Source organism: Agelaius phoeniceus, chromosome 14 (genome assembly GCF_051311805.1).
Source record: "Agelaius phoeniceus isolate bAgePho1 chromosome 14, bAgePho1.hap1, whole genome shotgun sequence".
Classification (NCBI taxonomy): domain Eukaryota; kingdom Metazoa; phylum Chordata; class Aves; order Passeriformes; family Icteridae; genus Agelaius; species Agelaius phoeniceus.
The window spans coordinates 12,448,354-12,475,500 of NC_135278.1; the positions used below are offsets into that span (position 1 = coordinate 12,448,354).

A 27,147-nucleotide genomic window follows, 5' to 3' on the forward strand; every position below is an offset into this window, starting at 1 on the left:
AAAATGAACAGCTAAAATAAGTATTGTCTACTGATATATTCTTGCTCCCTTTTCATCTCATTGTACAGTATGACATCTATAATTATTACTTTGCCTTCTGTGTTTGTGGAACTTTGCAAGTACCTGAAAACAGTTGAGGTTTTCTTCAGCCTTTCACACAAAACCATATAAACAAATGGTTAGGTATCTTCCTCACATACTGATTAAAACAGGGCCCTACTCAAAGCAGTGCCTGGTAGAATTCTTCTTATATCAAACTGAACTATTCCATATGATGTTTCTAATAGGTTCTTGAAAAAAAAGTCTTCCCTTTATTTTGGGTGGAATCTGATTTTTATTCTTATCATTATTTTTCATTTTCAGTGAGTTCTTTTCCCTGTGTGCCCTATGTCATGTGACCCTTTATTGTCCATTTTTGGTCATGGGTGCAGCTCTAAAGTACTGATTTGACCTACTGATTCTAGACCTGAGATATGAAAGAAGATATAATGCATGAAGATATAATACCTGCTTTGTGGGTGGTTGCTACCCTAAGTAGCATGCTGGTCTTCAACCAGAATGTGAACTAAGTTTGACAAAGTGAAAATGAGATGCATTTAACTCAATTCCTCATGATGGGTATTTTATGCTCTCCCTCTCATCATAACCTTGCTAGAAGTCATGTGTTTTCTTCATTATTTAAACACTATGGTGTATTTATACTTCACTATTTAGGGAATTTGTCCTAAACTAAATATAGAATTTATTACAGTTATTTCTCTTACTAAAAAGTTTATTATCAGATTATTTAAAATGTAAGTATGAAATATGTCAGTGTTCTCCATTTTGCAAAATGCTTGAGAAGATTTTTCTTCTTTTAATTTGGTGTGAATTCATGTTGCATTAAATTTTGTTTAGTTTATAAAAGCACATATGTTTGTAAACACCTTTTCCAGATGGAAATGTTTGGGAGACATATCTGATGATATGTGTTTGCTTATTGAATCTCTCTAGATATCTGAAAGAGGCTAGTAAGTTTATGTAAATAAAAACCTAAAAATGTGGATCAGAGCTACAAATGACAGCTTTAATGAGCCAGTTTGTTTCTCCTGTTTTTTTGTTTTGTTTCAGTTGGTGAATTTTACATGTTACTGTAGGTTTAGATCTTTGTGGGGGAGAGGTCAAAGAAAACTTGTACAACAAACAGCAAAGGATTGCTTGTGTTGTGTGGCTGTCCAAGCCAGGGGAGGGGTCCTGAGGTCAGATCACAGGCTGGGAGCAGGTACATGACATCCTCAGGGATTTGGCTGAATAAATGTTGTGGTCCTTCAGGACTCATCTCAGTATGTCCAGGTCTTTCTTGAATTGGAATTGGTGTTGCACTGGGCCCCATTTTTCATCTGCCTGAAAATGGGTTCTCATCAAAATATTGCACCAGAGGAAGCTAGAGGGACAACCAGAGCTCTGACTTCTGAACCTACTGGTCTTTAAAATCACTGTTAGAAAATACTGCTGAAGGCTGGGGTAGAATTGTCTCTGCTAGCCTGCAGCACAGATGTGGAGAAAAGGATCATGCCTGCTGTTTTCTTCTGAAGGAGCTTTGTGATGCTGTTTCTATTACTGGTACTTATTATCATGTCTGAATTGGCATTTATTGGCAAGCGTCTGAGTTCCTCTAACATAAAGATTTTGAACAGAAAGACTCTGTTGGGCACTGCTAGCAGCCATGGTAACCTGAAATTGTTATTGAAGAGTTATTCTGAAAGTGAAATGGGTAACTCCATGTCTCTCTTGAGCAAGGAGAGATGCACTGCCATGTAGAGAGGGGAAGCTGGCTTAGATTCCCTGTAGTTTTTCAGGCATTTGCTGAAGTACACAGTACAAAGTGCACCAGTTAGGTGGATGAAGTTGTTTATCTCTTGGTTGTAAGACAAGAATCTTTTCTTCTTTGAAGTCACATCAAATGTGGTATGTGAAGTTTTTAATCCCTTGTGAAGGTTGTGGTAGTTATGTAAGTAGCAATATGAAATATTTGCTGTTTGTAGCTAAATGCAGAATGGGCATCTAAACAGTGAAACTTGAAATCAGAATAAATGCAGTGCTGTCATAACAGAAGCTACATCAAAAGCTTTAGGAAAATTTCAAGGTGCAGGAGCCAGAAGCACCATTTTAACTTGCTGTTGGTAAAACTAATCAGAATAGTTCATGAGATCCCAGCCAAATGCAGCAGTTCTGCTGAAGATGTGATCCCACAAGCCAGGCTGATCCAAGTTACCAGCAGACAAGAGAGCAGCTGTGGGCCGAGGGAAGGATGTCTGTCTGTCTGGTATTTATATCAGTGTTGCCTAAGGATTTATTTCAAGTAGAGGCTTTCAACTGGGGACACAACCCTGCTCTTATTATTTATCCAGCAAAGTCCAGTGATGTCATTAGAGCCATTAGAAGGTGTTCCCTTAATTTCCTGTGACAAAGTGTCAGCACAGTTGTCTTAGTGGCTGTGCCTGGGGCAGGGAGCTGCAAGGACAGTGTGCTTTCCTTGGATCCTCTCTTGCCTTCTGGCCTTTGCAGACCCAACTGGAAGATCTCAGTGGGCCAGTTAGAGGTAGGAGGGGAGTTCCTCCTCCCTTTCTTCTGTGGCCAAGTCATGATATGAGCAAGTATGAAATAATTTGTAACAAAGAAATCTTGGCAGTCTTAGATGGAAACTGAAAGCTATCAGTGTGTGATGCCTGGCCAGGGGAAGGCACACAGAGGGACCTGAGTGGTGTTGGTAGGTGAGCAGAGCAGAAAGCAAACAGGTCAGATGGCATTTGCAGGAAGGGGCAGCTGGACACAGGGATGGCAATGTCATTTTCTGGCTGCAGTGGGTAATGAACAGCTGGGTGGGATTCAGGTGATAAAGGATTTCAGAGGCTGTAGCTCTTCAGGGTTCTGAGGGAAAGGCTTGCAGCCTAGAATATATTTGAAAAATATTTTGGCAGAAAGTATTTATAGGGAAAAAATCCCGAGCTACAATACAGCACTAATGAGCAGTGCCTAAATCTTGGTGTTTGGGTGCATTTAACAATAATAGATTGTCAACAAACCAGCTTTTTCATCACTAGTTCTTCATGGGTTTGTTATATTATGCAGACAGATGTGAAACAAGTCTTGTCAGCCTTTTTTGCTGAAGAAACATGACAACAGTGTTATCTCTTAGCAAATAACACATAACCCTTCAGTCTATGTAAAAAAAAATATATTGATACCAATTCACTTTGCTTCTTGGTACCTTTAGAGTAACAAACAAGTGAGATTAGAAACTGTGATCTAGGGTTCTAAAGTGTAAAAATGTAACAGAAATTCAGTTTTTAATTAGATAATAAGTTAGAGTGCACCCATTCAGAAAAAACTGAATGCACTAATATAAAGTTACAGATAATCGACATGATTATAATTTATTAAAATTACAGTTATTCAGGAATATCAACAATCAAAAGCATTTTAATGAGTATTGTAAATGCCAACATTTATTAAAGAACAGTTAAACTATTCAGATTAAAAGAAAAAAAACCCAGACTTAGAATGCAGTGTTGGTTTTGAAAGGCAATTTCTGCATCTTCCTGTTTTCCCCAGCCCTACCAACAAGTTTACTCTGTCTTGTTGCACAGCAATATTTCAATAGCTTTGAGGGTGAGAAGGTGCCATTGTGAAAAACACCTGCTGTGTTTATCTGCTCCTTCAGCACTCTTTTTGCTTTGGAACACTGGTCTGTGAGGGCACAGGCTGAGAAGAAAATGCAAGGAGACATATCTTGGAGCTTTGGGAAAGGGCGATGCCTCTGAGAAGAGAGCAAGAGCTGCTCTCACAGGGTGGCCCAGGTGCCCCTGGCGGATGAGGCTGTTTGCAGGGATGTGTTTCTTCAGGGACAGCTGTGCTAGAGGGAGAAGTTGCCTTGTTCTTTCTGCTGCCTGTGGAAAGAGGTGATTTGTGAGCTTGTACTGGTGAATTATTTTCCAGTATGACAGCATAAGCTGGCCATCTGAACAACTGCATAAACTGCTGGTGATGGATTGGAATGACATGCAGGAGTTACTGGACCACTCTGTCCAGGAGCTCTGTCCTCCAAGTTTCCTTCATCTTCTACTCTGGCATATTCTTCAGAGACTGCTAAAATGCCTGGCCGTTCCTAAAAGTCATTTGTGCAGCAATATCTGTTTTGACCATCGTAAATGACAAATTATTCCACATGGCTACTTGAGTTGAATGATTCTGCCCGAATTCACTCTTTGATCATAGTTTTTCAATTAAATTATTTCAAGTCTCATTAAATCTCTCACTTTTCAAATTACACCTGCTGCTGTTGCTGGATTTTGTTTGTGGGTTTGGAACCCCTTTATTGACAAAAGTAATTGATGGTTGGTTCCAAGGAGAAAGCCATGGAGGAAGCCATGTTGTGGCAGTTTTGTGTTCTCCTTGGGATGCCTTTTGGAGCTGCAGTGTGCCTGGAGCTCTGGGCTTTGTGGTTTTTGGAACCCTAACCCAAGCAGCCTTGGGCTAAGGCTGGTTCGAAGGAGAAGGCTGTGGAGGAAGCTATGTTTTTTTTAATTGAAGTTTTGCAGGATATTTCTTGTGAAATTTCAAAATTTTCCCCAAATGCAAGCTCTGGTTCCGGTCAGCACTCAATATCTCACTTAATCCCTGGCATCTGGGAGTTGCTTGAAGTGCACTGGTGCTTTATTGTTGATTTTGGCCAGCAGCTCTAATGAGAGCTGTTAGCTCCCCTCTCCCTTATTTGTTTGTGTTTTCAAGCATGGGTCAGAGAGTCTGTTGTCTCAAATAAAGCAGAAAACATTTCAAGGAAAGCCTAAAGCAGCCTGTGAATTTTCCTGATGAAGCAGCCTGAAAAGCACTGCAAGGTAAAACACGGTGACGTGCGGATGGTGGTGGCTGCTCTGGCCTTCAGGGTTTGCTGCTCCTCACTCCCTTGCATTGCCACTGCTGGTGGGCATGGGAAGTGTTTGCTGTACTTGGAGCTGTCTCCCTTTTTCTGGAAGCAGATGCTCCTTCTTGAGAGCTCTATTTGTTTAGCTCCACATCTCCAAAAGAAAAATTTCCTCTGTTTAGTGTTCACCAGAATTCTAAAGTGATATTGAAGCTGTCAGCAGCTGTAGGGACATGCTTTTTATTCTTTCCCTCCTCTCCTGGCTTGGCAGCTTTGGCCTTTCTTTGCCTGCTGTGAACAATCAGCTCACTCCCAGTGCTTGGCAGTCCTCATCACTTCTGACATATGGCCTGGGATGCCTGTCCCCTGTTGTATCCCATGCAAGTGTTCCAACCAGAGCTCCCCTTTGGCAGGAAATGTGCTGTTTCCAGCTGAAAGCCCAACTCCTGCTCCCTGTAACTTCATGGGGAGCTGCTGGAGTACAGGCAGGGAACACTGGAATATTGGCCCTTTCTACTTAAGAACTATTTTTGTTCTGAACAGGCAATTTTATTTTATCCATAAGTCAGAACTCCCTCCCATACTTTGTAATACAGAGAGGAAATCCCTGTGCAGAAAGCTCCCGGAGCAAGGGGATGATGGGTGTTTGCACTCTGTTTCCTTGGCTGATGAGGTTGGATCTCACAGCTTGGCTTGGGAGAATGAAGGGAGAAGGGGGCTCGCACTGTGGCTCTCCTGGCACCTGCCTGTGTGCCATGGTGGCTTTAGGTATCACTACCCAAAAAGTGTCACAAAGAAAGATACAATGATTAACCAACCAAGGCTGCTGAGCTCAAAATAAAGTGTGCATTTTCTGATTTTCCTCAAATGTAACATAAGCAGTGGAGAGGGATAAAACTGGTGAGATTTTCAGTTTCTTTTTTAGTTCATGGTGTTGGTACATTCCATTGACTAATGAACGGCATTTATGGTGGTAGATGCAGAAAGGCCTTCCTTTCTCTGAGAAAACATTTTTTCATAACAGAACTTTTAAAATATTTGGGTCCAGAAGAGAATAAATTAAAAGAATCTGGAGAAATAAATTATTCAGGGGAAGATATTTACAAAACAATGGAAAAAGAGAAAAGCAGCTTGCTTGTGACTGCAGTTCTAACAATTGTGAAAATTAGATACTTGTTAATTTGGAAATGAAATCTTAAAATGATCAAGTTAAATCTGCATAAGTTTTTTACTTCTGGGAGGGAGACTGCAGATGGTTTGGGAACAGAAAATCCTTCCTGTTCACTTCTACTATTGACACATCATATCTCAAGTGGCATTTACTTGCTCATATAAATTACACCTTTCCATAGCAAGACTTCATCTCTTTGCAATATCTTGACACAATCAGGGAATCACTTTTTCATTAAATGCAAGGGACAGCAAAAAGCCTGCCCAAATTAAGGTTTTATTGAGAGTCCCAAGCTTTAAAAGATCTGTGGTAGGAGATACTGTTCTTAGCATTTCCTCTGCTTCACTTTCTTATAAATGATGCATTGCATCTTTTATTATTTTTATTTTCTAAAGGAAACCTTCCTTTCTATGAGAGACAGCAAGGCAGAAATGGGTTAAGTGCTGACAAATACAGTACTTAAAAACCAGGAAATGAATTTCACAGCTGGGTTCTCAAACTATTGCCAAAATAACTATCTATTTAAAGCTACATATAGGAAGTGCCAACAATTAGAGTTTTCTTTTGATATATTTTATGTGATTTGTATTAATTTTTACCAAGGTCTTTGTTTTGTAAATATTAGCTTTCTGTAATACAGTAAAGTTTATCTTAAAACTTTAATTTCAATTCTGATTTGTTACATGTCTGGCATCCTATTAACTCCTGTAGATAGCTAAGCATGTTTCTGTGGTCGAAGCAGACTTAATTGCCACTGATTTCTGTGGTGACTTTAGCTTTTCCAACTACCTCAGGCAAAGCCTAGTATGATCCATCAAGAGAAATGTGTTCATTTGCTTTTGACCCCATTTGGAAAATGGAGCAATTTCTCTGCCTTTTTCAGAGTATTTCTTGTTCAACCATGCAAAAACCCTGTTATAAATCTGCAGCAACTTCTGTGTCTGCAAAGAGTCCACAGGAAAATTCAGTCCAGAGCATGGTATCAGTACAATGAGGGTGCCCATTCACCTGGAAGAAGTGCCAGTCCTGTTCTTTTTTTTTTTAAGTCCTGATGTCTTTTAACATCTCTTTTTCACCTGACACCCAGCGAGGTCCTGATAAATTGGACCAACTCTTCTGGTTTCAGGAGCACCTCATCAGAGTCTGTAAGGTGAGGATCTGGACAGTGTCTGAGGGATGCCTGTGCCCATTGGTGGTTGCTGTGTGAACTGTGTCACTGTTAAAGTGACAACAAAATACATCCACAAGGATAAAAGCTCCTTCATTTGCAGTCCCTCAAGTGATCCAGATTGATGACTTTTCCATTCACTAGAGTGACCTGTTAATACAGGGCTCATGAAATATGAGTTTGGAAGATAAACATTAAGTATTACCTCCATATCTCCTGGAGAAACTGCAAGTTCTAAGGGCAGTGAGAAATGTAGCAATATGCTGCAGTCTATGAATTATATATAGTGTCAGTACTCCTGGCGCTTTACTTACAGCTCCACAGCCTGCCTTCCTGGCTCATGAACATGCAGAGTAATTAGAATGGCAAATAGCATTAGTTTTTATTGACCTATGTTGCCCCCTAGTTCTCTGTCATGTTCTTGAACATCATGGTTTTTTCCTTCCACCTTAAATCAGCAGTTTGCAGTTTATAGCATTGATTATTTGGTATTGTCTAATTTATTGATGTGGGCAGCCAAGGCTTCCACTCATGTTATGGGTTGCTCATTTCTCCAATGCCCTGTCTTTGTGCACAGCGACTGTAGCTCACTGAATCACTGACAATATACTGTAAATGTCAGATATGAGCTCCCACTTTAAAAACTGCTGCTCAGTCCGGGAGCTGCTGAGCCACATTCTCTAAGTGGCTCTACTTGTATTGTGCTTTCAGTAGTGGAGGTGACTTAGTATAAATGACAGGATTGTGGGGGTTTTGCCAACAACAGTGAGGTAAAGCGCACACACTGGAAGAAACTTGTATGTTTTCATTTTCTGTGTTAGAGTAAGTTTCCTTCATCATGAAAATGTAGGCTGGATGCTCTTTCTTCTTTATTAATAATAGATAGTCAGATAGATGCACAGGCACAAAATAACACTGCCCCTGAAACCATTTTGCTAATGGTAAAATAGATACACATGAGTGAGCAGATTGCCTTGTCCACTGAAAATGCAGCTTTCCCACCCAGAGAAACTGCAAATCTTGCTTAATATATTGTCTCATAAGAAAAGCTTGAGAACCAGAAGCAATGCCTGTCTCGTTCCTTTGAAATGACTGGAGAAATTTTAATAGGTGAAAAGCTCTGCTATAACTTGAGCTGGAGATCAGGATAATATTTTCACAGCACGATGTTGATGCTTTTCAAAACTGGTTTGTCCTGCCTGGCACTTGTAGCTGTGTGTCTGAGATGAAGAGTTCTGCTGTGGAAGGAATAGTGCTCGCTACTGAATTGTCAGCATTATTTCTTACTGCAGTGATGTGATCCTCAAAGGTGCCTTATTCAAGCACCTGTTTGGCCTGACCCTGTTTAGCTTATGAGATCTGACAGAAGTAGTATTGCTTCAGGCTCTGATGTTGCTCTTATGAAGTTCACCAGAAGACTGGAGCTAATAACTTACCAATGTTTGCTCTGTGCCTTGCAATTTTTAAGTTGAAAGGACATACAAGAATATGCTGGGTGTGTTAAGTACCTTGTTTGTCTTTGATATCATGGAGCAGCATGGAAAAGATGTTCTTAATTTTCATCAGCACCAACCAAGCTATTTTTTGTCTTTGATATCATTGATTGACCTTTTCTAAGCAAGAGAAAAATAAGCATTCAACTGAATTTGTATTTAGGTGTTTATTACTCCAATCTATTTCAAAGGGCTGGGTAACTACTCTGTTACATTAGACTTACATGTACTGACTTATTTACTGTGTGTATTGAGTGGTTTTCGCAATGCAAGCATGTTTCAGTAAATAAAATCAATTTGCAGCCAATGGGAATGCAACAGTAAGTAATTTAACTTTTCATCTTTTTCTTTGGCTTGAAATGAAAAGCTCTCCAAGGCTTTTTTTTATGACAAGCCCTGTAGGCTGAAGTACTCTGAGAAAGTGCAGGAAATATAAAGTGCGAATTGCAAACCAAAATGATTTCACAGTAAAATTAATAAACAATACAGTCATAAATTTCTAAGGCAGCTTTGGGTTGTTATCTGTTCTTATACTCTTTTTTTTCTGGTATAGCCCAGCAATGGACCTAAAGGCCTGTTTCACCTCAGAAAGAGCAGTCTGGTCTGTGCAGTCTCTGATTTTATTTTATCTTGGCTGGAGCTGGTTCTCCTGTGTGGGTACCTGTCTGCCAGGAACTGGTCTGAGATAATTTCATAATCGATTGAGATGATAAAAGGGCTTTGGTTGTATGGAAGGAAGCTAGATCCAAGCACCAGATGGTTTTTCATCTTTATGCAGTGCATATCGCATCAGCAGTCCAGTTGCGGAGAGTTGAGCCGCCCATCCTGGGCCAGGAGTGGTTATAGCTTCTGGCAGGGAAGGAACCAATTTGCCATAAGCTGTGTATGCCCTTAGAGCTTCTCTGGAATACACTGCCATGCTGCTTTTTCTTCCTTAATGCGAGATGAAATGCACCTGGAACAAGACCCTGCCAAGGCTATGACAGCTCTGTAACCTCTAGGTGGCCATAGCAACTGTATTTAGGCAGATGTTTTTAAGGGGAGTATTATCTAAATATTGGTACACGTGGCTGTGCAGTAAAGCAATCTGATTTAGAGATGCCATTTGGGCTTCTCTTGGGTTATGCACATGTTGCAGAAACACAGGCCACTTCATTTGTAAATGAAATAAGAGGGGTACACAGTGGGTCCTTCAGCATGGTGTGCATGCCAGTGTGAGAGGGATGGATCTCAGAAATACGGTGAGAAGCATTAGAGAGAGAGAGGAAAACCTTTGTTACTTGGTTTTCTGATATAAAAGTCTGTTTGAAACTGGTGACAGATCCAACCAGAGTATCAGGCTGATGAAGAAATGTGAATTTTCAGAAAAAACATGAGTTTGTCAGAGAGGAATGTTAGCATTTGCCCCCTTAAGAAATTCTTTTCCCCCTTCATAGTAAGAATTCCATTCTGGGAAAAACTGCAGCTTTTCTGTGTTGTTCTCCAGAGGGAGAGAATTCACTGCTTTTCTAGCTGAAGTACTTTTTCTATCACTTTGCAAAGAAGCTGCCCTAAAGCTTTGGGCAGTGCAGCACTCAGAGGAAATACTGTGATCACAGACTGCTGCTGAAAGAAGAGAAGATGGTGAAGAGGTCAGTCTGGAAATGTGGAATCCTCAGGGGTTAGAACTGTGGTTCCTACACCTCCTAGCAGTGGCAAAGCCTGTTAAGTTCTCACCTTTAACGAGTTTCATACATCTCACACAAAGAAATGTTTCATTGTTTACTCATATACTGAAGTTAATTCACTTGGGACTGTTTGTCTTAAACAAACATCCATGAGAAAGTTCTCTTCCATGTTAGTGGCTTCCTATACAGGACTGTTCAAGTTCCTGTAGATCATGGCCTCATAACTGAAGCAGGAGGCTGAAGCACAGAAATACTTCCAACAATTCCCTCAAGGAAAGTTATCATTGCCTTCATTCCAGAAAAGCAGAGTCAAGGAAACTGAGCATACCTGTAATGTACATGTTGAATCATTCTATTTGTGAGGGAAAATGCCTCTCTTTTGGGTTTTATTTTTAATGTCTGCTTTTTTTCCACCTTCCAAAAATGAATAATTCTGTTCCCCACTATCCACAGTTCTGGCACTGCAATGGGAATTGTGCATTTCATAAGCAAATTCTGAGATTTATTTTGGCTGGAGCTCATGATGTGGGGGAGAGGTTAATGGGACACATCATACTCTGAAGATAAGAAGAGTGAATTATATATATTAGTTGAATGTAGAAGAGATGGACTGGAAAGAAAGTTCCTTTCCATTAAGTTGTGGGAGGGTCAGAGAAACAGCTTTGAGCACCTCCAAAGTCTCTGGCTATCTGCCACCAGATCTATATTCCCTCTTCAGCCCAGACCTCATTTTAATATTTAAAATGGTACTTGCTTTCTTTTTCTAACCCTCAAAAGGGCTTTAATTCTTTTCCTCATTCTGTCAGTGCTCAAGCTGCTACAGCTGTTGCTGTCACATTTAATAAGGACTTTGCAGAGTTTAAATATTGTGTTGTTCACCAGCTTTTCTTTGGTGCAAGAGAAGAGCTTTGTTGTTAAGTTTGGGTGCTTCTCACTGACACAGCTGCTGACAGGGGGTGTCAGCTGGAGGTGACAGGAACTTGTCACTTGCCCTGGTAGTCCCATGAAGCTCCCTGTGATGCCTGACACCACAATGCAGCCATGGATGGAGGTGCTGCAGACAGACTCCATCCAGCATGGAGCACTCACTGATTCTCCCTAGGACTGTGGTGTTTGGAAATGGATGTCTTTCAAATAAGAACATAAAATTGACCACACTGCAGTTCCTGACCTATAGTTGCACCATTACAGTGACTTTGTGGTTGCATATTTCTCATTTGGACATCACCAGTAATCCTGTGGTCCTTTTTATGCAGTGAACAGGTAACTTTCCTCTGCTCAGCTGTAGACAAGGTGGGAAACAAGGCAGCAATGTGGACAGGAGCTTGACATTTCAAAATGTCAGAAGGAGGAAGAATTGAGACTAAAACTTGATGTCCTCATGCCTAGAGTAACTTAGCTGCTTATTGAAATATTCTTCTCCCTAGCCTTGAGTCCTGTATGTGTGAATCCAGCTGTTTACTGGGGCTGTTTACTGTGACAGTCAAAGTTCAAGAAAAACTTGGAACATCAGGTCCCAGTCTGCAGTGTCTGCTAGATACCCTCCTGTGTGCATTATATCTCTCCCTATTCTCCTTCCCCCCAAATCCTCCATCTCTCTGCACAGCCAGGCTAGATATTTACATTCATTCTCAATGTTAAACTGCATTTAAAAAGCCCATTTCCTTCCTGAAGCTATTCATCTTCTCTCTGGACCTTTGATGAAATCCTCTTCCTTTGATTCTGAATCATTCTCATGTTTTCAGTATGACAAAGAGTGATTTTATTTTTTTCTTCCTAACACTGCAAAAAGACCAACCTCTCTTGTTAGGATTTCTTTTGAAGTATCCAGGGTGAAAAGAGCTGAGCTGCAGGATAGAAAAGTATTGCTAAGACATGACATCTTAAAAAATTGATAATAAAGTTTAGGTTAAAAAACAAGTTACTGGGCAATGCATATATTTTCATCTGAACATTACAGGCTGTTGTTTTGTTTAAATTTTCTGGGTGATGAAGGAAAATAGATAAGTGCTCATATTGGTAAAAATACTACACTTCAAGAATATTATCAATTATATTTGGATGCCTCATGGCATGTTTCTATCTTTTAAATAGGATTGATTTTGGCTTAGTGTGCTTTTACTGCTCTGATTCTGCCTTAATTCACAGACATTTGCATTTCTCTGCTTTCCCTGTTGGTGACATTCTTAGTGAGTAACGGCTTGCTGGGTTTACATTATGAAAATAAGAATAGGAAATGAAACTGCAGATTCTTATCTTCAAGTGAAGATGCCTAAATTAGAGGAAATCTTTCTGTTGTTCTTGTGTTTACTAAATATAAGGACATAGTCAAATCCCAGAGGCTGACGTGAGAAACAGCTGCAAGTGTGGAAAGTGGCAGTTTAAATTCCCAAATCCATGACATAGCCATGCCTGTTAACCCAGAACAAAGGGAAGTTAAACCCAGAGATTGTTTCCATCTTTGAGATTCTCTGTCATTCTAATGCATGCTTGACTGTCTGGCTGAGAACTTTTAACCAGGCTGTGCTGTATTGTCATGGAGGAAAAAAGAGAGAGTGTCCAAAGAACAGGTGCAATCTGTGACCCAGCACCAATAGTCCAAATCAGTGCAAATCAGTCCAAAAACCTGATAGAGACACGGAAGGAGGCAGCTAAACAGGTGCATAAAAGAATCCAGGGTGTCAACAAGTTCAAATCAGCAGTAGAAATTAAGGATACAGTGCTGCTTTGTACTGACCTTTATGTTTAATTCTCAGTTGGTTATTATGGAGGTGAGTTTAAGAAGTTACTCCTGCTGATTTAGATTCAGCCTGCGCTTTTCATGTGTGCCAAGGACCTTGCCACCGGAGAGGGCATTGCAAGATAACACAAGTAACAACAGGAGCAGTTGTCCTCCTCCCATCTGAAACCCTGGCGCACCAATAAATATTTTAAATCTTTATTTAAAGCGTTTATCATAAACCCTTTAATAGCAGGAGTATTTTGAAGTATTAAATGCTATTTTCCTTTTAGCCATAGCAAGGAGGGGGGAGATGGAGTCACTGGGAAGCGTGTGGCTGCAATTCCGTGTACGAAGCTCATTTGTCAGTGTAACAAATGTGGTGCTGCCGTGGTGGGGTTGTTGTCATGGGTGCTGTACATCACTCCTGGAGGCAAGGTGCACATGTAATATAAAGCAGTGCAGGAATGTAGCTCTGCTCCATCTCTGTCAGATGGTGTGATGACTATCCCAAGGGACAAGATAGATGCCACCACACTGTCATGGTGCTGCATCCCTGCAGCACAGTCTGCTGGGCTGGCTGGCACAGTTCCCTTGTCCTAGAGGCTTTGGTTTTGCATTTTTGACCTTCAGAAGAGAAAAAGACCATCTAAACGGATATTTTCCTTGCAACAAAAATGGCAACAGCAACAGCAAAATCAACTCTGGTCTCTGTTCATGCCTGGGAAATTTCAGCCTGAAAGGGAAAGATTTTTAAGTCGCTGACTTGGCATGAAAGGGGCAACCTTGTAGAATAGGTGTAAGTATGGCTGTGACTACTGTAACAAGGGCTAATGTGTGCCAAAAAAGCTTCAGAGTGGCAAAACATAATGTGAGAAGTGTGACAGGAAAGTAACGGGGTGAGGAAATAGTATGGGACTTACAAGAAATTCATTGCAGCATGAAACTGAAATTAGGTTATTTGCCAGCTTCCTGAGGTGAAGGTGACTGTGCTCTAGACAGCCAACAGCAGGAGGAAAATCCAGGATACAAAAGCAAATGTATTAATCTGGTTTCATCTAGGGCAGTCCCTTTGACCTTTAGCAGTTAGATGGATGTGCCACTGTGTGACTCAGTCTGTGCCACTGAAGGGGCAAACATCTGAAATGAACAGTCTGGTTCTGTTGATGTTAATCAGAGGAACCTGTGCTGCCCTCAGTAGGGTTTCACCAGAGGGCAGGTGAGTATTTGGTCTGTGGCAGGCATAGGTGCCAATGCTGGAGAAGAGCTGTTCAGATGTATAGGGTAAAGGGTTAGAAAAGTAAGAGTTGAGGTGAGTTGGCAAGAAAAACCTTCCATTTTCATGGAACAGAGTAGATCTTTGGTGGGTGTTAAATTCCCTTAGCCATGGAGAGCAAGCTTTTCAAGCCATTCTTTGTCCCCAGCTAAAGAGAAACATATGCAGTTCCAGCTGTGGAAATTATCATGCAGTAAACAAGTCTCAAATGACTTTGCTACTTCATTTTGTAGTTATAATTTTGGAAGCATATCACAGCAAAGGCCTTCATCCAGGGCTAAATTCAAATCAAGTTTTGAGTTTTGAAATTGAAGTCTGTTCTGAAATCCCCAACCATTTAAAAATAAATGCCCCTGGAGAATTTAGCAGAAAAATGAAAAATAAAAATTTTATGTTAAGCAGTTCATTCAAAAGATAACAAAGAGTAGGGATGAAACAGTTGTTTCTTAACTACAAAACACTCTGTTCACTTAGGTTATGGATTATCTTCTCTGAAGAAAGATGTGAAGACACTAAAATAAAAGTAGATATAGGAATCCATTTATACCAGGAGCAGGCATGCACACCCATCTTGCTGTGTATTGTTAAAATGGTACCACATACATGAGCTTACTCAGAGCTCTTCATTCTCTGCTTGTTTAGACAAATGCTTTGGATGTGCTTGAGCCTTCCAGTGTCAGCTCTGACTCTGCAGTTCCTTACTCAAGAATGTCAGGAGGTACTCATGGGCTTTAACTGATTTCTGTGGGACCAAGGTAAAGTATGAACCTATTGCCCATCCCTTGACCAATTGTCTGCTGCATTCAGCAAAACTTAAGCAAATGTTTTATTCTGCTGGAAGTGGAGAAGGTTTAAGCGCAATGCTTAAGGGCAATCTCGAGTCTTGGGCAGAAGAAAAATGGAGTTTCAGAGGAGGGCACATGTGAAAACCTGTGCAGGGTTCTTCTGTCTCCCAGGGTCACCTCCAGCAGTACATGTCAGAGCACAGCTTTTCCAGCTGTCACAGCACCACAGCTACAACTGTTGTTGTAAAACATCCAATCCTTTTCCCTAATGCCCTCTAATCCCAAACACTTGAAAGTGTACAGGAAACTTATGCTGAATGAATACCTAATGAATAAGGAAGCTTTTCTTACAGAGCTCTTGATAGAAGTGAGTGTTTGGCTCTTCTATTGAACAAAGTGTACTTGTGCAGCAGCTTCATCTCTAAATGGCATTTTTAGCTGCAGTTACTAGAAACATAAATGGCAAAACCCCATGCTCTGTTGTGAAGACCATTTTGAAAATAAAACTTGTCTTGTGCTCGTGTAATAGTGATAATAAAAAAGCTGTTCAGAAAGTGCTACTACTTGAATTAGGCCTGTCTTCATCTTGTTAAAATAAATGTATTTATTAAGTATGCATATCTTTATCTCTTATGTAATGAGAAGAACAGAGGCGTATCACAGATCTGCAGTGTCTTTTGTGCTCTACAAATTCGATGCGACAGTCACCAGACAAAAAGTGATTTATTCTGTGTCTTGTAATGGGTGGAATAATTAGCAGTGATGGCATCCATCACTTCTACAACATGCCTATCTCAGAACTTTTCTATTGATTCAAGAGAAAAGCAGGAACAGAACAATAAAAGTCAGTTATGGACTGGGTCCTTTAACTTGGTGTGCCTGATTTGGGCACCTGATAAATAGATCTCTACAGCTTGAACGAAGTGTCACTTAGTAATGTGGACACAGTCTGGCTTCAGTTTGTCAGAAATTAATTCAGCAAGGCTGAAAACAAGAGAAAAATAAGCACCATAACTGTCCATGGGATGTTAAGGCTGTCAGAGGAGTTTCAATTCTTCTCTCTGCACAGACACTTTATTCACTGGGAGCATAAATAGCTAAAGATTTTGGAAAAGTTTCCTGTCATTGTAAAGCATGTGATCTTGGATTTGAAGGAGGAGATGGTATCTTAACAAAATAGTACATGATTAAATCCTTGCTCAGTTCTGGTGTAACTTCTGATTTACAACACCTGTTGTCTCCTCCAAAAGTTCAAGATTTTAAAAGTGAGACTGATTGGGAATCTGACTCCATGCACTTCTCTTTCATTTTCCTGGCACAGACAGGCATTTAGAGTTACTCTATTTCTCTCTGGGTTTTTTCCTTTTTTTTTTTTTTTTTTTAAACAGCTGGTGCAAGGCTGCTTGCCATTAAACTGCATGGAAGTGGAAATTCAGTGCAGCAGTATCCTCTCTCAACAATTTGGGAGCAAATGTAATGTTGTATTAGATATGGGGCCTGCCTTAGTGTAACCCACACTCCCGTGCATCTTCCTGCAGCTTTTTGCTTGTTTTCTGCCATCAATAGTCTTCTGTTAAAAAGTGAAGTTTATTTGTTGGTTTTGAAAAACAGGGAAGCAATAATTAAGTACAAAATACGGAGCAAATGGCCCTCAGAAAACAACTGTAGAAATCAAAATCAGTGGGATTATTCTGTTTCTCTGCATTGGAAGTAAAACTCAACACCACATTCCAAGTATTGGAAATGTCTGGAAAGGATTAGGTACAAGATCTGTGAGTAGCCTAAGTGCAGTATGAAATTGGCTGGCTAACAATAATTTCAAGGTTAAAAGAGGGAAGGAGATAAATTTCTGGATATAAAGAATATTGTGCAAAGTAAGGTTTGGATCTTTGGCTTCCTCACCTGAGACAGTTCCCTTAATACTGATGTCTTCCTCAGCACTGTTTGATGCTTCATCATTTGGTGAGAGGTGAAGGAGGGAAGAGTTGGTTACCATGAGCTAACCACATCAGATCCACAGATTTTTAATATTTTCCACAAGAGGATGGGGCAGTTCCACACTTGCTCACTAGGAAAGTAAAAGTAATTTTCAGGAGCACCTCAGAGGAGGAGGGGGATTTATCTCTGAAGCCCACCACCAGTTCTATCCAAAGAATGCACTCAGAGGAGGAGGAGGAGGCAATGGTACAGGTCACCTAGAAACCATTACATATTGATGTGAACCAGTACTGGAGAACTGAGCCTGAAAAATCACAGTACCTGCTTGCATAGGAAGGAACACAAGGAAAATATTTTGTTCACTCCTATTAAAATTATACAATTGCTTGTATGATTTGAGAGTTACTTCCATTATAATCTAAGCAGAACAAAAATTCTTTTCAAACAAGAATCTTTCTGGCTGCTATAACTCAAGTCACATTCAGATGAAGGAGGAAGAAAATTTTTAGTTCTGTTGTCCTTGAAAGACAATGGTCTTTAATTAAGGATTGATATTTTTATGAAATACAAAGCGGCTAAATAAAATATCAAAATGTTCTATTGATCATTGTAATTCAAAGCACTCTGAATTCTGGCATTAGTGCAGAAAGAACTGTAATATAAATAAGTACATAATGTCTGTCACTGCTCTGGTGCCATGTTGGTTGTATTCTTAGACCACAGGCTGCTTTCTGTGAATCTGCTGACTGCTAAATAATTGTGTCTTTTGCTGAGTTCCTGTAACAGCAGACACATAATCATCTGTTCAAAATAATTATGTAAGATTCTAGTTGATCTAAAGAGAGTCATATAGCTCTTTAGCCTATAATTAGCATACATATTTTTCAGCTTTGCTTTTTCAGATAGAAATACGAGCAGTTGTGTATTTTACTACACTTTTCTCTGCTAGAAGTCTACGTTCTAAACTCTTCTGAAAGCTGTGAAGATTTTACAGACTTGGTGCTGGAAAGCAGAGCCTAAACCCTAATAATTTCTGTGCAAGAACCAGAAGGGAAGGTAGGATCCCAGTTCAGTTAAGGAGCTTGCACTGCACCTACCTGGATTTTCTTTCAATAACTTAAGGGGAAAAAAAAAAGAATGTGAACATTCCCTTAGGGTGCAAGTGCCTCTGGTTTTAGTGGACTTAACTCTTTGTGAGTTACTGAGGTGCTTCTGGTCAGTGGATTAGAACAGGTGGAAGCCAAACTGGCAGAGAAAGAGTCATTGCTCCCCACCAGTGCTTGACCCAACATGATAAAAATACATCTGGTTGAAAGTAGCATCACTGCTTACCATGGCTGCTGTCTGGCTGCATGGACATCTGAAGCTGCCAAAAATTAAACCTTCAGGGTTTCAGCTCTGCTGCTCACTCTATTCAACTCATGGCTTTGAACAAGTTAACAAATTCAAAGTGTGTCCTTTCCCCTCCCAGCAAAAGCTCAAGCATACCTCCTGTATACACAGAATATAGGATACCCAGTGAATTCATGCTTCCAATATTGTGTAGGTAGAAGGATGGAACTCAAAATAATAGTTGTTATCTACTGGGGCAGGAACTCTGAATTCTTCCTGCACTTGGCTTTGGCTAAAAATTTTCACATTTGGATAAGCCATCATGTAATCTCAGAGGGTGTTTTAGCTGGAAATGTGGAGCTGATTGTAAAAAATTCCATGCCCCAGCAAATAATTCTTATATCATTGGTAATATGCCAGTAGGACAGCATTCCAGTAGCTTAGATTCATTCCAGTACTAAAAAATGGAAGCTGGGGAAGAACAGCAGCTGTGTACTGCTGTACAGTGTTACAGGGTTTGTGCTGAATCCAAACACTTTTAAGACTAGTCATACAAAATTCAGGTCTGTCCTGCAATCAGAAAAATGTTTATAGATTCAGAAATGTTAAATCTGTCATCCAGGCTGTGAGGAGGATTGGTACAGAATTTCCAGTTCTGGCGTGTCCCTTTGGGTTCAGAACTAAGGATACCTAGTTGCAAAGCACCTGATCCCAGGCACACAAAACCCAGGACTGTTCACAGTGATAAATAACAGCAAGGAGTCAATTCATCATGGTGTCTGTGATATTTGTACTCTTGAAAATATCTCTATTCATGTAGTACCATATTAGCTATTTTTTTTCATAGGGAATAAAAATATCTGGATGAGAACCATATGATTGAACCATATATTCAGAAGTTAGTGCCCACAGCAGGAGCAAAAATTTGCTGGAGAGGCCTACTGGTGTTAAATCTCTCTGCAAAGTGGCATCATTTTATTAGAGGACTAGATATGATGTTAAAAATTATATCTATTATAGCCATCCCAGAGGCATTCATTCAGAAGAGAGTAATGGAGCACAGCTAACAAAAGAGATTTGTCCATTTGGACATGCTGAAGGGCCTAGAGATAAGAAATAATTCTCACATAAGCAGTTCCTGAGTTAAAATATTAATTTATAGGAAATACTTTAAAAAGGTCTTTTGAGGAGATTTTACAAGGCTCAGGTTTCTCATTTTTGAAAGCTTTAGAGCTTACCTCACGTGGTAAGAATTTACAAATCCAATCCCAATCATTTGTGTGTTCACAATCACACTTTTAAAGCATAGTAACTCCCTGAGCAAGGATTATGTTTTGTTCAGGACATAGCCATGCTGTGTTGTTGGGATTTGTTCAGGGAGTTCATTATTCTGGTAGTTGCAGTGGACAAACCTTTGCCTGATGGAGGCTCGTTCACCTTCCCTGAATGGTGCAGTGGGGATGGATGGGCATCACTGCACAATCCTGCCTGCTTTGCTTACTCCCTGAAAGCCCTCCCTGAGCAACGGGGTTGGAGGCAATTCTCTGACAGACTGAGTTGTTTCTAGAATTACTTAGAGACACAGGAAGTACAATACCAATACAGCAACAACCCCCCTTTTCTCTTTAGAGGAGCTCAGTTTCCCTGTGCTGTGTGTCCCTCTCCACTCACGTCTCTCTAAGGGCTGTTCTTCCTCTGCCAGGGGACAGTTTGTAACTCCCCTTTTACATCCAACTTAGCAGCCAGATTTCAGCTTACCTGGGGATATGCATTTCCTGGGGTGTCTGTGCACATTTTCATAATAAATGTAAAAGGTGCACTATTGGGTACTTTGCTAACATGTGAATTTCTGACCTGTGCTGCTGCCTGCCTTTACTGTTACAGTTCTGCCAAAGAGCAATCAGCTTGTCCAGGGTGGTTAATTCTGCGTGTACCCTCCTGCCTGCTGCTTGTGTAGCCATTACCCAGTAGGTACATAGAGAGTGCTCCTTTGAGGGGTGGAGGAGAAGGTGTGAGAATTATTTTGTTCTTGCAGTAGCTAGAAACATGGAAAACCATGGAGACTACTGGGCTTCTGTTGATCTCAGTTTTTAGTTGATGTAGAGCTTGCCACTCCTCTAAATGAATCAGAAATTACATATAGTCCAGCTACTAAACCCTCCTGGTCAGCAGTCTACAGAAGAGGAGTGCATTGGTTTGCCCTTTGTCTGTTTTTGTGATTATTTCTTGTTAACTTCAAGAAGTCTGGTTCAAACTAATGGAAAAGATATCAGGAATGCAGCAGCTGGGAGAAATTGCCTTTTTTGAAGGATTGCTTTTATATTAGTAGGTTTTTAGATGTCTGGAGACTTTTTAATGGAAGAGACAGTGTCAAAGCCCCATTTGCACCTGCTTGCTTCAGATTGTAGATTAAGAGTTCTTTTAAAACAGTTTTGAAAAATGACATTCATAAGAAAATGCAAGGAAACTGGACTGTGTAAAAAGAATTCATTAGAGAGCTTGGGGACAGGTATTATAGCTGGCATATCTCCTTATTTTTGTTTTGGGAGCATCTGATGTCAGTCTTGATTGCACAAGGTGAAAGAAAATGATCCCAAATTTCAGCAGAGTCCCCTGCGCTTAGGGTTACTCTGGTAACAATTTCATCTTCAGGAATTGGGAATAGTTTGTCAGAGGTGTTCACTAAAATTAAAGGTTTCTCTTTGCTTTGGTTCATTTAGGAGGCCAGATCTCCTAGGCACTCAAAGCACTCAGTGAAGTCCAGTTTTTTCCTCTGCACCTGATGAAAATGGTGTTGTATTTGGTGAGACGTTCCCAAGTAATATCTGCTGTTTACTCAGTGTTATTTGCTATCATCTAGGCAGAGTGTACTTACCTCTCCAACCTGCAAGAAATATGAAATTTGCCTCTGGCTCTTCAGATTTTATATTAAGCTATTTTTCAGTCTTTAGTGAAGAAAAATATTTTTCCTGCTGTTCTCTCCTTAGTGCTGGATGTGGCAGCAGTCTGGTCCTCCATCTCACAGCCTCACTTCCTGTCAGCACTTCTCTTACTGCTGTGAGAGAAGAATTTTTTTTGTTCCTCACCATGTAGCTCAAGCAGAGACTCCCTGCCAGTCCTAACAGCCTGTCCATGACATGCAACAAGTTGTTCTCCCCAGTGCCATGTGCTGTGTTTTGGGGTGAATCTGTCTGCTGATTGTGTGCACAGAGGTCATGTCTTCTGTCTGCTTCAAAGTATGGGATCAGAGGTTGTGCAGGACTAAACCCTAAGCCTGATTTTCTTGGAAATAAGACGTGGAAGCCTCTTCTTCCTTTGTAGGCAGGCTGGACTATTCTAACAGAGCAGGCCTGGAGGTGTGGGTGTTGGTGGCTGGAACAGCTCACCAGAGCTACTCCTCATTGATGGTGTCAGGAATCTTCTTACCCCCAGATGATCCCATCTTGTTGTGGCAGCAGCTTGGTCTGCCTAGAGCTGTTTTGAAGTTTTCCCGTGGCTGGGAGTGGGGTGAGGAACAAGAGAAATATGAATTAGAAGTGACAGCAGGTTTTGGCAGTAGCAGGAGAAAGCTTGCTTGCAAATCCCAGTAAGTGTGCTCCTAGTTTTGAAGTGAAAATCATGAGAAAATCTCAGGCAGGGAGACTTCACACAGCCCCAGATATGAGGAGGCAAAGCAAAGAGAAAGAGGAGGGCATATTTTCTTTGTTGTCTTTATGAGTGATCTCACACAGTATCGTCTACCCATGTTTTCTTTTTCCTGATTGTTTTCATCATTCTGGATTTTTTTTTTGCCTTTTTCATTTCCCCAGATGTTCTAATGCAGTTAAGTGTCTGCAAGGAGAATGGATACATCATTTCCTCACATTGCCAGTATTTACTTAGAGGGGAACTTCATGTAGGTGCACAGAAAGATACATGGACACAGGTGTGTAAAAGCATGAGGGTGAATTCTGCAGGCTCAGAAATGGGCAGCCACAGTGGAACTGCTTCCACAGATTCCAGCTGCCAGCTTGCACATGTTCTGGAACCTGCTCACCTGTACTCAGACTGAATACTTCATTATTTGCTATAAGGAGTAGGGGTTTGAATTGAACCCAGGCTTGACACTTTCCAAATGAGCTCTTGTGTGCAGTGGCATATCAGCAAAGGCTGCTGTGCTCTCACCCTTGGCTACAGGTGTTTGTCTGGGAGTGGCTCCATGTTCCTGTTTGCTCTATGGTCCCCTTCAGGTGCTTTTGATCCTGAGTTTATTTTAATTGCCTTGCACTGTCCGTTGGCTGTCTCTGTACTTACAGAGCTACTCAAGTGATCTCTCATTATGTGATTTGATGTAGGCATAATTATGATATTATAGTGTGTATTTTGAAACAGGCCTATGATAAAATTCACAGCTGCTTCTTTCTCTAGAAAATCCTTTTTTAGTTTTTACTTTGAAGGTTGAGTGGGAGGTTCCACAAAGCAGGTAAGGGGCCGTGTTTGCCTGGCAAGAAGGCAGGTCAGGAGGTTGGCAGGGGTGAGCTGTGGGCACACAGAAGTGGGGGCAGTTCTGTGCAGGTGTATGGCCAGGTCTGGCCAGGTGCAGCCCTGTCACACCTGCACCCTTCAATCCTGTCACACCTGCACCCCTCAATCCTGCCACACCTGCACCCTGCAGTGTGGTTTATCTCAGATCTGACACACCTTCCCACACTTGAGTCTTAATGCAGGCTTAGCAAGTAGAATTCCTTACAAAAGCTTTGTCAATGCCTTCAGCTTCTGATAGGGGAATGGAAAAGTGAAACATCTTTTCAGTGAAACAAAGGAAGCTGATAAAATATGTCCTGTGAGTTGAATGTTAATTCTATTACAGAGCAAATACTTGACAGATTGAGACATCCTATTGAGAGCAGATCTGATCACAGGCCTTTAAGTGAATACAGTACCTTTTAACTTGTATCTTATTTCCATTTAGAAGTAATTAAATGACTTTCAAATTAAAATGGGTATTATTTTGTGGTGATTTAGATCTTCAGACAGACAAGGTGTGAAAGTATCCCATTTCTCGTTTTTTCTGTATTTTAGCAGAAATTTATAATAAAATTGAAATGTTGCTTTTTATAGAAGCTTTAGGTGTAACTGAAGAAGTCAGTTAGGATTGGTTTAATTCTACATTTTCTTAACTCAAGCAACTATATTTTAACCCTGCCTTATGCAATCACATGATTAAAAAACATAATTAATTTAAATAAAATACATTTTAATTGGCAAAATCTTTCAAATACAAATTTTATTTTTGCTTTGGGAAATTCTGTCACATCAATATGGACCTGCTCATGGAAATGCATGGATATTGGTGGAAATTCAAGGGTATTGGCAAAAGTGAGGGCATTATAGAAACAGCCAGGAGGCTGATTGTCCATGCAATCACCTGGAGACTGAAATTCTCATCCCAAATTAACTGTTTGCCCTTTCTCATGACCACTGATCCTTCTATTCTGTTGTCTCCTATTCTGATGTTTATTCAGTATTTTGGAATAGAAGGACCAGGATTTGCTTATAGCTTAAGAGCAATATTGGAAAAAAATGTCTCCTCTGACTTTCCTGCCAGATTTAATTGTTGTGTTCTGATTATCCCTAAATCAGTGCAATTTTAAAGTGTGGAAAATGGACAGGAAATATGTTTGACCCAAACTTTCAATCTTGGCTTGCAAACTGTACACACATCAGCCCTTAGGGTATCCCTGGGTGTCACAGCCTAAATAATTTCAAGGTCTGAGAATGATCCCATTTAATGCTGCTCTCACAGGTGACAAACATCACAAGTGTTTTCCCATGGCAGAGTTTCATTTTCTGCTCTCAGCTGCAGAAGGGGAATTGCTCTGTGCTACCCCTTTTTTTTTGGCTGGGCACATCTCTGAGTGCTGGGCACAGCTGAGCTGAGTGCTCCTGACAGCTCAGAGACATGTGGAGGGGACAAATACCTTCTGTTGGGAATTCCAGTGTAGCCCTGGGAAGGGATACATCACAGGTATCCCTTGGGTATTTAACTTCTGTGCACAGGCATGCAGGGCAGGTGTATCACATCCCCTGGCAAAGGAATTAGCAACTCCCTTCTGGTGCTGGAAGACAACAGATCAAAGAGCCCAGAAATCTCTGTAACTCAGAAAAATTCCCAATTATTAGACAAATCTTGCACTCTCTTCAACATTTTGAATAAATACTTAAAGATGTGAAGCAACCACTTCCCTAGGAAGAAGATTCCTCTTTGGCTGGATATTTCTTTTCTTGCAGCATATTTCTCTCTAGTCTTAGGCACTATTTTGTTGTCTTTAATACCTCTTGATTGCATCTTGTTATCATCTTGTCTTGATTGGCTTTGTGGCTCATTATACAAAAAGGGTGCTAATCTTTGTTAATTAGTTCCTTATTAGAGTCAGTTGAGATTTGTAGCACAATAAGCGAGCTGCATTTCTGATGATAAATAATTGGCTGCCAAGGAATCCTTAGCGTGAAATCATGTCAGTATAACTGATGGTACTTTAATATTTTATGTGGATTTGTATGTGTTTACTACAGTACTTGGTTCTTCCAGCTGCAATTCCCAAGAATACCAGAAAATTTCTTCTGTTTAAGTAACACATATAGAAGTATTATTAATGTGACCTTCCCCACAACCACATTTATTTTGCACATTGCTTTGGCATGGTAGAGGGGCATTCTGGAGCATGTTACTTCCATTACAGGAAAGGTCACATCTCTCTCCTGCTCAAATCCTATGGGAATTGCTTTTTCAAGAAGCTGCAGCTTCAGTTTTGCACATTGACACTTATCTGCTTGTTCTCTAAATGATAGGATTTATACAAGTAAATACTGTAATCCAAAGATGGGCATGTGTGAAGCATGCCTGGTGTCCATGGAGTGGGCTTGTCTCCTCTGTACAGAGGCTGCAATATTCCCAGGCCATGCTGAACTCCACTTTTTTATCCAGTGCCTGCTCACATCATGGGGGACACAGAGCAGTCAGGTGCTGGCATCCATTCCATTCCCAGCATCAGTAGCACTGTGGGCTGGGCTACAGCTTTGCTGTTAGTTCATATGGCAGATCATTTTCAAAAGAAGTCACTGTACTTGCAACTGATGTTGATCATGTGTACAAATCTGTAGAGGTTTGTGATACAAAATCCATCCTAACTTTAATCATAAAATCATGTTCCTCTGCTGCACCTGATTTGTACCAATTTATCAGTCTTTCAGTTTACATTTCTAATCTCTAGTCTCTCTAATATACTGTGTGAACCATGGTCATGGAGTTTTATATCACAGTTTGTAAATGTTACCATTTCTTCCAAGCAATGTAATTTCACAACAAACAAATTTAAAAAATAATAATATAAGGAATCAAATGCTTATAAACAGGCTAACCTCTGGGCATTCCATTTTACTGTGTGGTGGTTGGAACTCATCTGCAAAATAATGCTGGGTTATTTCTCAAGGATATGTACCAAAGTCTCAAATAGTTTCAATATTTGAATTGCTAAAGGATCACAGTATATATCAAAACTATCTTTAGTGCTTGAGAAGCTGCATGTAGAGTGATGTACATTTAAATAGTGCATAAGATATTTTGACAAAGAAATATTTTTAAGACATACACTGAATGTTTATGAATTATGAGTTTTACCCTCAGTAGTCAGAACAATGTGTTTATTCCCATTATTGAAAAAGTCATAAATCAGAGTGGCAAGATACCTTGCTCACAAATGCTTGTGTGTATGCAGATGTCTGTACTCTTCCCATTTTCAAATGAACAGTTGTGTTTATTTCATTATCCCAAACCATAATGGTGAAAATCACTGTAGCTTGCATTACAATCTAGTGACATAAGTTGCCTAGCTCCAGCTGAATCCTGTCAGAGAAAAATAAGTCAGGAATCTTATGATATTAATTTCTATATTAATGGGACAATTTGTGGCAATTTCTCAAAAATTATTTCTGTGATAAAAGTTGAAAGCCCCTAATTGAATGAAGATACAACCTGCTGTAGGCATCTGACTGTTTCCAGTGCTGAGTATTCCAATTGTGTGTGCTCTAGTGAGTTGTGTTGCTGCTGAAGCACAGAATTTAAAAAAAACAAAACTGGTTCTTGCTGCATGAGTGGAACAAAAACGTCACCAAAAGATCCTACTAAGCCCAGAATGACTGCTAATTTGTAGGTGAACAAGCAAAGTGGGCAAACAGCTGGCCTACATTATCCCTTCTGAGTCTCTTTTCTGCTCTTTTCTGTTCTGGATGTGCAAGTGTGTGCCTAAAATGTATATTTTAATCTAAGGTTTGAAGGAAAAGTGTCATCGTGAGATGAATCCTGTTGAAGGAAGTTGCTTCATTTTAATGGTTGCCTATCTGATGACTTAAGAATGTTTTTACAGCAAAACTAAGAAAGCACAAGGCAGGACAAAGCCACAGTCTTGTAAAATAATAATAATAAAAGGAGGATTATAAAATAATCCAGTAGCACCTGTTGTTTAAAAAATGATGAATCCTGAACTGAAGACTGTCATGAATAAGGTAAGGATGAAGCCCTCGGAGAAATACTTCAGGAAATTTCTTTTAATAAGACCTGAAAAGTATGCCTTGGGCATAATATCACAGGACAGAGATTTGAAAGCCTCGAGCCAACTTTCTCTTTTGCCATTGTAATTTGACCCAGCTATTGTAG

At 40.3% G+C, this 27,147-nt stretch overlaps 1 protein-coding gene across 5 annotated transcripts in view; it reads left to right on the forward strand.

The window, feature by feature from the left end:
- The window catches only part of IL1RAPL2 (interleukin 1 receptor accessory protein like 2), a 337,388-nt gene that overhangs the window by 193,064 nt on the left and 117,177 nt on the right, over nucleotides 1-27,147 (forward strand). The gene's annotated exons all lie outside the window — the stretch shown is intronic.